Source organism: Camelina sativa, chromosome 9 (genome assembly GCF_030686135.1).
Source record: "Camelina sativa cultivar CO46 ecotype springtype chromosome 9, ASM3068613v1".
Classification (NCBI taxonomy): domain Eukaryota; kingdom Viridiplantae; phylum Streptophyta; class Magnoliopsida; order Brassicales; family Brassicaceae; genus Camelina; species Camelina sativa.
The window spans coordinates 19,564,791-19,576,274 of NC_141888.1; positions in this window are offsets into that span (position 1 = coordinate 19,564,791).

The window sequence follows — 11,484 nt, forward strand, 5'->3', positions numbered from 1 at the left end:
TTGAAAATGATACATAGCCCATTATGAACACCAATCTTGTGTTACTATTAAGCCTGCAACAAAAAGACAAACTTAATTAAAGCTGTGCACAAAACAAGAATGAATGTTATTCATGTAGGCAAACAAAAAACTGATGTGTATTAATGTTATAATTTTGTTGGTTACATATTTTAACTGATGTGTCAACTCCTCCTTCAACTAAAAAGCTGAGGTGTCAACAATGGAGAGAAACACATCCTATATTTATTGTATTGATTTTAACAGAGGAACAAAGAAAAAAAAAACTAATTTAATCTAAGAGATTTTACTAATAAAACAAGATCGTTTGAAATAAAAGCAAATCATTGACCAAGAACTATAACCCAGAAGAAGAAGAAGAGGCTTTCTTACCAGTGGAGACATAGAAGTATAACCCAGAAGAAGAAGCTTTCTTACGGTGGCTGAGAGAGACTTACGGTGGCTGAGAGAGAGAAACGATTTTGGGATTTTAGTTTTAGGGTTAACTTTTGATTGAAAGAAGAGAAACATCATTTTGGTCTATGTGATTTTTTTTAAAAAGTCTTGTGGGTACCCATAACCCAATAAGATAAACCCGAGCGAGACTCTCCAATTCGGGTACCCGAACCACTTTAAGCCCGTGAAACTTTTACATAAAAACTAGATCTTTGGATTTCTTATTTTTTATGGGTCAAGGATACCCATCGGGTTAAAGCCCACTATTAAGCATTCCTACAAACGAGGCTTGTATACCCGTTTCCTAGCATCAACATGTAAGTCAACATGTAAATATATTATATTGGAGACAATTTTAATCACCAACTGAATCTAGATTTAAAAGAAGTTGACTTAATTTATTTAAAAAATGGAGCTAAAAATTTAGTTTGCAAAGGATCTATTTGTGTGCAGAAATTGAATACAATTATTTTATATAGAAAAAAGTTATTAAGCATTGCAACATTATAAATTTTAATTATATTATCAAATCAATTTTGATGGTATATCATTTCTTAGATAAGATTTAGTGATAACTGATAACAACAATGTTTTCTTGTCATAAGGTGTATCGTCCCATTCAAAACAAATAAGGATCTGATCCATCACGATTAATACGATACATTGGCTTTCTATCGGGTTTTCCCACCTTCCAAATGTATTCTTTACAGCTAGGATTTTTTCCAGATGCATTATCGTTTTTCGATACTTTGAAGATATATATAATATTGTGAGAACTGGATGATTCTGTTAGAGGAGATTACAATGGTCTTTATACAAAGAGCGTATGGCTATACAAGGTAAGAAAATATGTCTATATTAACAACATGATTTGATAGGGATACTTATACTCAATCGTATCTGTTTCCTTTATGTGTGATGATCTGTAATACACCCCTTCAACATGGAGGGACTAAGGTGACTCCAATCTTACTACGCAGGTGTTGAAACGGTACTCGGGATAAGGGCTTTGTAAGAGCGTCAGCAAGTTGATCTTTTGTTGAAACATGTGACACCCGAAGCTTGCCTGTTTGAACTTTTCACGTATAAAATGATAGTCAATGGCTATATGCTTCATTCTTGAGTGAAAAACTGGGTTAGCACAAAGATATGTTGCTCCTACATTGTCGTAATAGATTGTTGGAGCAGAGGTTTGCTTGAGACCAAGTTCAGATAAGAGTGAGTTTACCCAAAGAAGTTCAGACGATGTATTTGCTACTGCACGATATTCCGCTTCGGTGGAAGATCTGGCGACTCCCTTCTGTTTCTTGGATGTCCACGAGATTGGCTGGCCACCAAGGTAGATGATATAACCATTTGTAGAGACACAAGTAGTGACATACCCTGCCCAATCAGCATTAGAGAAGCCATGGAGAGTAAGAGGGTTCCCTTTGCGAAAGTATAAGCCGTATGAACTTGTTCCAGCAAGATACCGCAACACTCGTTTAGCGGCCTGCCAATGATCATTAGTGGGAGAGTGCATAAACTGTGATAAACGATTAACAACATAGGCAATATACGGACGTGTGAAAGCTAAGTACTGAAGACTCCCGATCAATGTTCTGTACTTCTTAGGATCAGAATACAAGTCACCAACCAATGTGAGCTTCGGAGTTGTGACCATGGGCGTAGGGACTAGCTTGGCATCCTGCATATTCATTTTGGTGAGAAGATCCAAGACATACTTACGCTGGTTCAAGTGAAGACCAGCCTTTGTTCTGATGGCTTCAATGCCTAAAAAATATGAGAGTTCACCCATATCTTTTACTGAGAACCGAGTGCCCAGATTCTTAAGAATAGCCTCAACAACCACAACATTATTCCCAGTGATAAGGATGTTGTCAACGTAGATGAGCGCATAGACCAACAGATTGGGACGTTTAAGGACAAACAGCAATGTATCAGATAAAGAATTGGAAAAACCAACACTTACGAGATAGTTCTTTAGTTCCAAATACCAGGCTATTGGTGCCTGTTTGAGACCGTAAAGAGCTTTCTTCAAGTGACATACATGTGTTGGTCGATCAGGATCAACAAATACTTGTGGTTGAGTGACATAGACATCCTCCGTAAGTGTACCTTGCAAAAACGCATTATTGACATCGATTTGTCGTATTGGCCAGGAGAGTGAGACCGCAACATCAAGAACCGCACGAATGGTGGACACTACCATCGGGAAGGAACTTGGTCCGGAAAATCCATTTGGTGTCGATGACATTGTATGACGGATCTGGGGGAACAAGATCCCACGTGTTGTGTCGAACTTGGGAGTTGACTTCAGCGGACATGGAATTACGCCAGCACGGATCCTTTAAGGCTTGGGCTACGGTTTGGGGCTCAGTGGTCGAAGCAAGGAGGGAGGTGAGACCAAATTTGGGATTTAGTTTCGTGATATTATTTTTGGAGCGGGTTTGCATCGGATGATTACGGAGGGGTTGCTGTAAAAACGAAGATGCAGCCAATATTGAAAAGAACTTCTTTTCTTATTAAGAATCACTTAAACAATCTTACAAGATATGTTTAATCAGATTTACACACAGTCAACACGACTTGTCACTGACCAATTCTTAATCTAACCAAAATGCCTAAGAACCCTAAAAGCTTATTCGCTTAGTTCTCTAAAAAACTTCTTGAACGGCCAAACAACATGTTTGGCCTAATAACACAATATATAGGAACCCTCCTATGACCTACTTTCCTAAACAAGGATAAGTCCAAATCTTCAAGTTAATATGATAATATCTTGTCCTCTAATTAACAAGCCTTCAAAAGTATTGCCACGTCATCCAATATCCGTGACTCCTCCAAGACGCGTAAACATCTTTCAGAGTTCTACAACACAGCCTTGTAGCACCAGAACGTCTTCATGCTTTCATTCTCCCCTTTTTTATCTGAATGTGACAACTCAAGCTCCAGATGTGAATAGTACTAGAATATTTTCAAAACCATAAGCCTCAGCTACATCCAGCTACGACATCACCATCATCACCAATATCACCATCTCATCATACTCCCCCAGCGTGAGTGCACATTCATATAAAAACAAGGATGAAGACATATATGCAGAGAGACACAACAAGCTTCCTATCATGCCTTGTACCAAAAATAATCTTCAAGAGCTTTTATAATGTTCTTAGGTTCAACCTGTGAAACAAAACAATGTTGCAGCACTCTTTGAGAATTCAGCTGAACATGACGAACAGTTTGCTCAACAAATGGAACTGCCGCAGACTGATTCTTATGACCTTGAAACTGTTTAGATGTAGCTAAGACTCCTGATGATTCATCATTCCAATCAGCACTATTGGATCTGGTTAATTCAGTTGTGACTTTTTCTTGTACAGGTGGTTCTACAACATGCTTCTGTAGAACCTGAGATTCAACTCCAACATCTTCTTCAGCGATTATATTCGAGAGATTGCAACATAGCTTGATTTCTTCAGACTCTCTGCAAACTTGATCATACTTTTTCTCATCATTCTTGAAATTTTTATTGTACAGATCCTTTTTAGCCACCCAGACTCTACCAAAATGATAAGGATCAATAAAACACTTTCTTGCCATCCAAAGCTCCTTGATCTTGTTCTTAAACTTGTAACAGAATCTACGAACATGACCTACATTACCGCAGTGAAAGCACACAAAATTACCTCTTCTTTGTTTGGAATCTGTCCAGTTTTGTCGAGGATTTTCGGACCTGGCTCGAGGTTCTCTGGTTTTTGCAGGTGCTACAAGCCTCTCCTGTTGAACAGTCTTGTTCAAAATGTTTGACTCCACTTCGTGAGTTACGTTGCTTTTCACAAAACTTACAGACTTATCCTGAGACAGCAACTCAACAGCCTGCTCCTTGTGATAACCCAAACCTCTATGCTGAGATCCTACAATTCCCATTGACAAGATCTCATCTAACTTCTTCCCACCATTGTTTCAACATCCTGATTTTTTTATGATTCTCGTTCAGCTCCCTTTCAAGGCTTGTTGATCTTTCCTTCTCCAAACCATAGAGTTCTTGAAGATTTCTCAGTTTTCTCTCAAGCAACTCCTTTTCAGCAGGGAGTAGTTCCTTGCAAGTTGAGACTTCAGACTTGCATTCTTCTTCTAGCATACTGACCTTGGCTTCTAACTGCAATTTTTCTTTGACAAGTAGCAATTTTTCATTACACAGCTGAACCCAATTGTCATAGAGTACACAGTAGCTCTCTTTTGAAATTGACTCTTCATCATCATCATCTGAGCTTTCATCAGCTATATCATCACCTTTAGCACTGTATGCAAAAAGATTCAACATTCTTCCTTCTTCTTCATCCCCATCACTCTCTGATTCTGAATCACTAAAGCTAACATATGCCTTATTATTTCCTTTCACCATGTTTGGGCATTCAGATTTTAAGTGTCCAATCCCTTTACATTCAAAGCACTTCATCTCCTTGCGCTTAACCATTGGACACTCAGGCTTGTAATGACCAAAACCACCACATTCAAAACACTGAATCTCTTTTCTCGGATTAGCTTTTTCTTTTTCAGATATATTTGGCCTAGAACAAGACCTCTCTGTAGCACTTCGATTCCAACAATCTAATTCTCGTCCCTGTCCTTTTTCAACACGTTTGAGAGCTTTTCCAAAGTTTCTTGCCATCAAGGACATGTTATCTTTTATCTCTTGCAACTGATCACTCCTGTCATCTGCCTTGAATGCAATTCCTTTACCATGAATTCTCAGTTCTTCAGCAACTTCCATCTCCTCTGATTTTAGCATACCAATGAGATCCTCAAACTTCAAGGTGTTTGTGTTGCCAGATACTCTCATGACTGCTTTATGAGCTGCATACTTAGAAGGTAGACATCTAAGCAACTTCTTAACCAGCTTGGTATCCTTATAGATCTTACCAAGATTCTTTGCCTCATTAGCAATAGCACTCAATTTTGCACTGAACTGAGAAATTGTCTCTTCTGGATCCATCCTTAAGACTTCAAATTGTGATGCAAGTTGGTCTAATCTCGTTCTTTTGACACTTGAGTTTCCTTCATGGGTCTTCTGCAGAATGTCCCAAGCATCTTTAGCTGATTCACAACCTTGAACAAGCTTAAAGTCATCATCATCAATAGCACCAAATATTGCATTAAGTGCCCTAGCATTATATTTTGACAAATTCTTTTCTTCTACCGTCCAGCGTGCCTTAGGTTTAGTGATCTTGTCACCAGCTTCGGTTTTCTCATAGGGAGGTTCCCATCCTTCTTCCACTGCTGTCCAAGCATCCTCACCAAGATTTCGGCTCAGCTGAACCATGCGCACCTTCCAGCGACCATAGCCTTGTTCATCCAAGATCACACCCCTTTGAAGCATCCACAACTCATTATCTGACTGCATCATTATCTCAAGATCTCAACCTGTGGCGAGTATAGAGCTCTCGTCGGTTGACCGCTCTGATACCAATTGTAAAAACGAAGATGCAGCCAATATTGAAAAGAACTTCTTTTCTTATTAAGAATCACTTAAACAATCTTACAAGATATGTTTAATCAGATTTACACACAGCCAACACGACTTGTCACTGACCAATTCTTAATCTAACCAAAATGCCTAAGAACCCTAAAAGCTTATTCGCTTAGTTCTCTAAAAAACTTCTTGAACGGCCAAACAACATGTTTGGCCTAATAACACAATATATAGGAACCCTCCTATGACCTACTTTCCTAAACAAGGATAAGTCCAAATCTTCAAGTTAATATGATAATATCTTGTCCTCTAATTAACAAGCCTTCAAAAGTATTGCCACGTCATCCAATATCCGTGACTCCTCCAAGACGCGTAAACATCTTTCAGAGTTCTACAACACAGCCTTGTAGCACCAGAACGTCTTCATGCTTTCAGTTGCGGCTGAGCCTGAGCCGGTGCAGTAGACACCGATGGCAGAGACGGTGAGTCGTTGTTGTGTTGAGACGAAGTGACATCAGTGGAGGACGAGTGTGGAGAATTCGTTGCCGATGAATTATGGGCCTCTGAAGTTAAGATAGGTGGGCTTTCTTGTTGGGCCGAACTTGAAGAGGAGCGTAATTGGGCCTGTTGAGATGGAGATGGTGATGGTGTTCGATGTTGTTGCGAGTTGTGGGATGTCGGGGCCGTGACTGAGTTTGCCGGTGTGTTGGATGGTGAAACCGAGGCCGATGGTGTTGAATCCGGTGATGTCGCCGGCTGTTCTGACGGTGGTGAAGAAGGTGATCGCAGAGGGACCGTGAGGGACTCCAATGACGTTGATGAAGGATCTATGAGTGACGAGGAGTTTGACGGGACCACCGTGAATAGTGGGAAAGACGATGTAGGCGATTGGGAAACAGAAACCGGACTAGAGGAAGGTAAGGATAATGATTTGAGAGGGAATTGCTGTTCATCAAAAACAACATGTCTTGAGACATAGATACGATGCGTTTGTGGTTCAAGAAAAAGATAGGCACTTTGTGTTAAGGAGTAAATGCATGGGAGAGATTTTGGTTGTAGTTTATGAGAGTTGTAGGGTTTGAGCCAGGGAAAACAAAGAGAACCAAAGACTTTCAGTTTGTTGTTGTTTGGAATTTGATTGAAGAGCTTTTGAAAAGGAGATGAGAAGGATAGAGTAGGGGTTGGCATGCGATTTATGAGGAAGACAGCAGTGGAGAAGCATAAGACCAGTATGTTGTTGGAAGAGCGGAGTGAGTGAGCAGAGCCAAGCCAGTTTCGACAATATGCCAGATGCTTTCTTTCGGCCAGACCATTATGCTCAGGAGTGTGGGGAGGTGAGGTGAGATGACTAATGCCATGAGTAGAGAGAAAGGGACGAAGAGCGATAAATTCGCCTCCGTTATCAGAGAAAAGAGTGCCAATGCGAGAAGAGAAGCGATTTTCAACAAAAGAGGTAAATTTGATAAATGTTTCACGTACTTGTGATTTTTGGTGGAGTGGATACATCCAAGTATATCTAGTGTAGTGATCTACAATCACTAGATAGTACTTGAATTTGTCAATGGAAATAACGGGAGAGGTCCATACATCGGTGAATAAATATTCAAGGGGTCGAGTCGAGTGTATGGAAGATTGAGAAAAAGATAATTTGTGACTTTTATTGATTAAGCAATCACTGCAAGACAATGTCTTTTGAGATGAAGCAGAAACAGGTAAATGAAAACGAGAAAGCATTTGTTGTAAAATAGGAATTGAGGGGTGACCAAGACGAGAATGCCAGGTCGAGAAATCAGTTTTAAGATTGATAGTAGAGGTAGAAAAAGCAGCAGTTTGAGAAAAGGAAAGAGGCCACTCATAGAGCTCATCTTTAGTTCGTCCTTGGAGTAACAGGGTCCCCGTGCTCAGATCCTTCACCTGAAAGAAAGCCAGGAAAAATGCAACAGAAATACGGTTAGCATTGCACAGACGGTAGAAAGATATGAGATTCTTTTTAATATCTGGAACACAAAGAACATCTTTGATAGATAAAGGACCAAACGGAGAGGGCAGATGAGTTGAACCAGTGTGAGTGATGGGGAGACCTTTGCCATCACCAACGTTCACTTCCTCGCCACCAATGTATGGCTGGTGGAGACTTAGATTTGCAAGGTCTGAGGAAATGTGATGTGTAGCAGCGGAATCCAACAGCCAAGGATTGTTTGTGGCATAATTTGCGGCAGTGAAGTGAGCCTGTGGCTGCCAAGGAGCCAGAGCGGAGGATGCTTGAGCATTGGGAGAATATTGCAGCATTAACAGCTGAGAGCAACGTTTGGCACTGTGTCCCATAACACCACAGATATGACAGCGGCCAAGATACGGTCGAGGAGATCTGGAGTCATTGAATGGACGAGGAGAAGACTGCCAGTTGGTGTTGTGGCGCTGGTTGGACCGGTGCTGCGAGCGATAGTTGGTGTTGGGACGCTGAGGCAGAGCAACGTTGGCACTCATGGGAGTAGGCAGGAGAGGTTGTGTGGATAGCAGCTTGGACTCATGGTTGATGAGCTTCTCATGTAGTTCAGTAAGAGTGGGTGGTGTGTCACGGCTTTCCACTTGGTCAATGATGGACTTGTACTCCTCAGGAAGACCTTCAAGGATGAGCTCCACTTTCATGGTCGAGAGATTTGCCAAGAAGAGCGAGTTCATCAAAGCGGGGGATGAGGTCTTAAACATATGCATCGATTGTTTTTGTGTCGTTCTTCCAGATTTTGAGTTGAATCTTGAGTTGACGGATGTGACCACGACTTGGCTTGGCATAAGTAGAGGAAAGTGTAGTCCAGATCTCAGCAGTGGTGTGAGCACGCGAAAGGATTGGCTGAATGGAGACAGAGATAGCGCCAAGGAGTGCACTATAGAGAAGTTTGCCTTGACGTGCACAGGTGACGTAAGCTGGATTTGGGGAGCTTACACCATCGACAGTGACTGTGTCAGCAGGGAAGATCTTGGATCCATCAAGGTAAGAAGCAAGACCATACCCATCAATAAGAGCATGAACTTGTCTGCTCCACATGATATAGTTGGTGGGCGTAAGCCTTGTAACATTTGTCATATTGACATTGAGGAGGGATTCAGAGTTTGGTGTGACTGTTTCAGAGGTAGCAGTCACAGTAGTGGGATTAGGAGGAGAGGTTGATTGAGACATGAGGAGGGAGATCAAGAGAACGAAAAAGAAAGAGCAGGAAAGAGAGAGGCAACAGCCAAAAGAAAAAGAACAGAGAAGATATTTAGGTCTAGGTATCTCAAAGCTCTGATACCATATAATATTGTGAGAACTGGATGATTCTATTACAGGAGATTACAGTGGTCTTTATACAAAGAGCGTATGGCTATACAAGGTAAGAAAATATGTCTATATTAACAACATGATTTGATAGGGATACGTATACTCAATCGTATCTGTTTCCTTTATGTGTGATGATCTGTAATAATATATATATCAAAATAGTAAGATCCACCTCCATCACGAAAAATGGCAACGAAATTTTGTAGATTTTCAAATATTTACATGAAATCTGACATCCCAAGTACGATCCCAAGGAATACAGATCATCTCAATATCATATGTATTAGATTTTTTTTTTTTTTTTTTGTTAAAGTCATATGTATGTATTAGATTTGCAGGTCTACATTCAATATTTCTCCATTTTCTACAGTATTGTGGATTACAACATAATTTCCTGGCATTCCTGCTAAAGGTAAGAAACCATCGTCTTCCGAAGTAGGTACCTTCGCTGCAGAATCTGATAAATCTAATGCTGATGCAAAAAGAATAAAAGTAGAAAAAATTGTAAAAACCAAAATAAAATGAGGTTTATGAATATAAGCCATTGCTATTTAAATTATGTGTGCTTAAGATGGAACATATAAGCTCGCTATTTATAGATGTATCGAAGTGTAAATATCTTTGAGAGAATGCATGTATTATGTAACGTTGAATGCATATATTAAGTCTATATCTATCTTAACATTTTTGGAGTATATTTTTATGTCATCCTCTCTTATCTTTATATCCAAACAAGTTCCAACTAAATTCTCTACAATCCTTACAACCAAACATAATCATTTTCTTATTTGATAATATTAATTTCCTAAAATCAATCTCTAATTTAAATCAATATGTTACATTAAAATATAATTCTCCTTTCACTTTTATTTAATCTTATATTTAATTATTTTAATTACTATTTAATACATAAAGTTAATAAAATTTTAGATTCTTTCAGCATATGATGTGATTTGAATTATTATAAACGGATATATATTTTAAAAATTGTCTTAGGATATTTGTAACCAAACAAGTATATCCACATATAGAGCTCGGAATACATTTTTGGAGTACAATAAAGTGCCATCACTTTTTGCCAACTTCGGGTCGGGTTTTTAATTAAAATTATAACCAATTCAATTATCCGGATCCTCTTTAAGATTGCCGAATATTTGGGCCGGTTTTTAATCTACAGTGCACTTATTTACATCCAATTAATGCCAATTAATGTCCATAGTCCTGATTGGTAATGGCTGTAAAGACTTTGACTTTAAAATTTTAGCTGCAGAGAATTTGGCTGTAGATGCTTTGACTGTAGAAACTTTAACTGTTAAAATCTGATTGTTTACTAACAACTTTTAAAGCTGTAACTGTTATTTTTATTATTATTATAAGTATTAATAATAAATATATATTATGTCAAAAATTAATTTATATAACATTTTAATGACAAAATAAATTTTATTGATTGATAATATTCTGACAAAATAAATATATATTATGTCAGAAATTTTTTTTATATAATATTCTGATTTTTCTTTTGTTTTTGGTGATTGATTCTTCTAGCAAATATTAATAGTGTCTTTTAATTGTTTTGAATGTTTTTTTTTCTATTGAGTAGTTATATAAGGAGTCAAAAATCCATTAATCACTAATCAATGCATTGTTTGAATGTTATTCTCTTATTAATGATGAATTTCATAAACTCTTTTATAGTATTACTAAGCGGTGTCCCGTGCGTTGCACGGGTTTGTTTTCTTGCGTTTGAAATTGAGGTTTTTTATGTAATATGTGAGTTTTTGATGTATCTTTTGTTTGTTTATTTTTTTTATTACTTTGAGAATGAATCCATTTTAGTTTTTTGTTCTTTCTATATATTAGTACTATATTTTGTATTGTGTTTTGTGAAATTTATAAAGTGTTTAATTTTTCTTAACTTGTATTTAAAATATCAGTGAAGTTTTTTACAAATTGTTGAAGAATTAAAAACATGTCCAATAAGTTAATGAAACAAATTTTATTTATCATATTTTATTGAATTTATAAACAGTGCCGTGCCAACAATTCGAGAGGCCTAGGGCTAAACTATTTTAAATTATTTTTAAAAAACTTAATTAATGATATATTATCTAAAATATGGGTGAAAATAAAACTTAATAGAGTTTATGAATCAAGTATTAAGAATTATAAAAGATGACAACAAAAAGATAAATGAAAATGATGATAAAAATCAAATTTTTACTTTAAAACATTT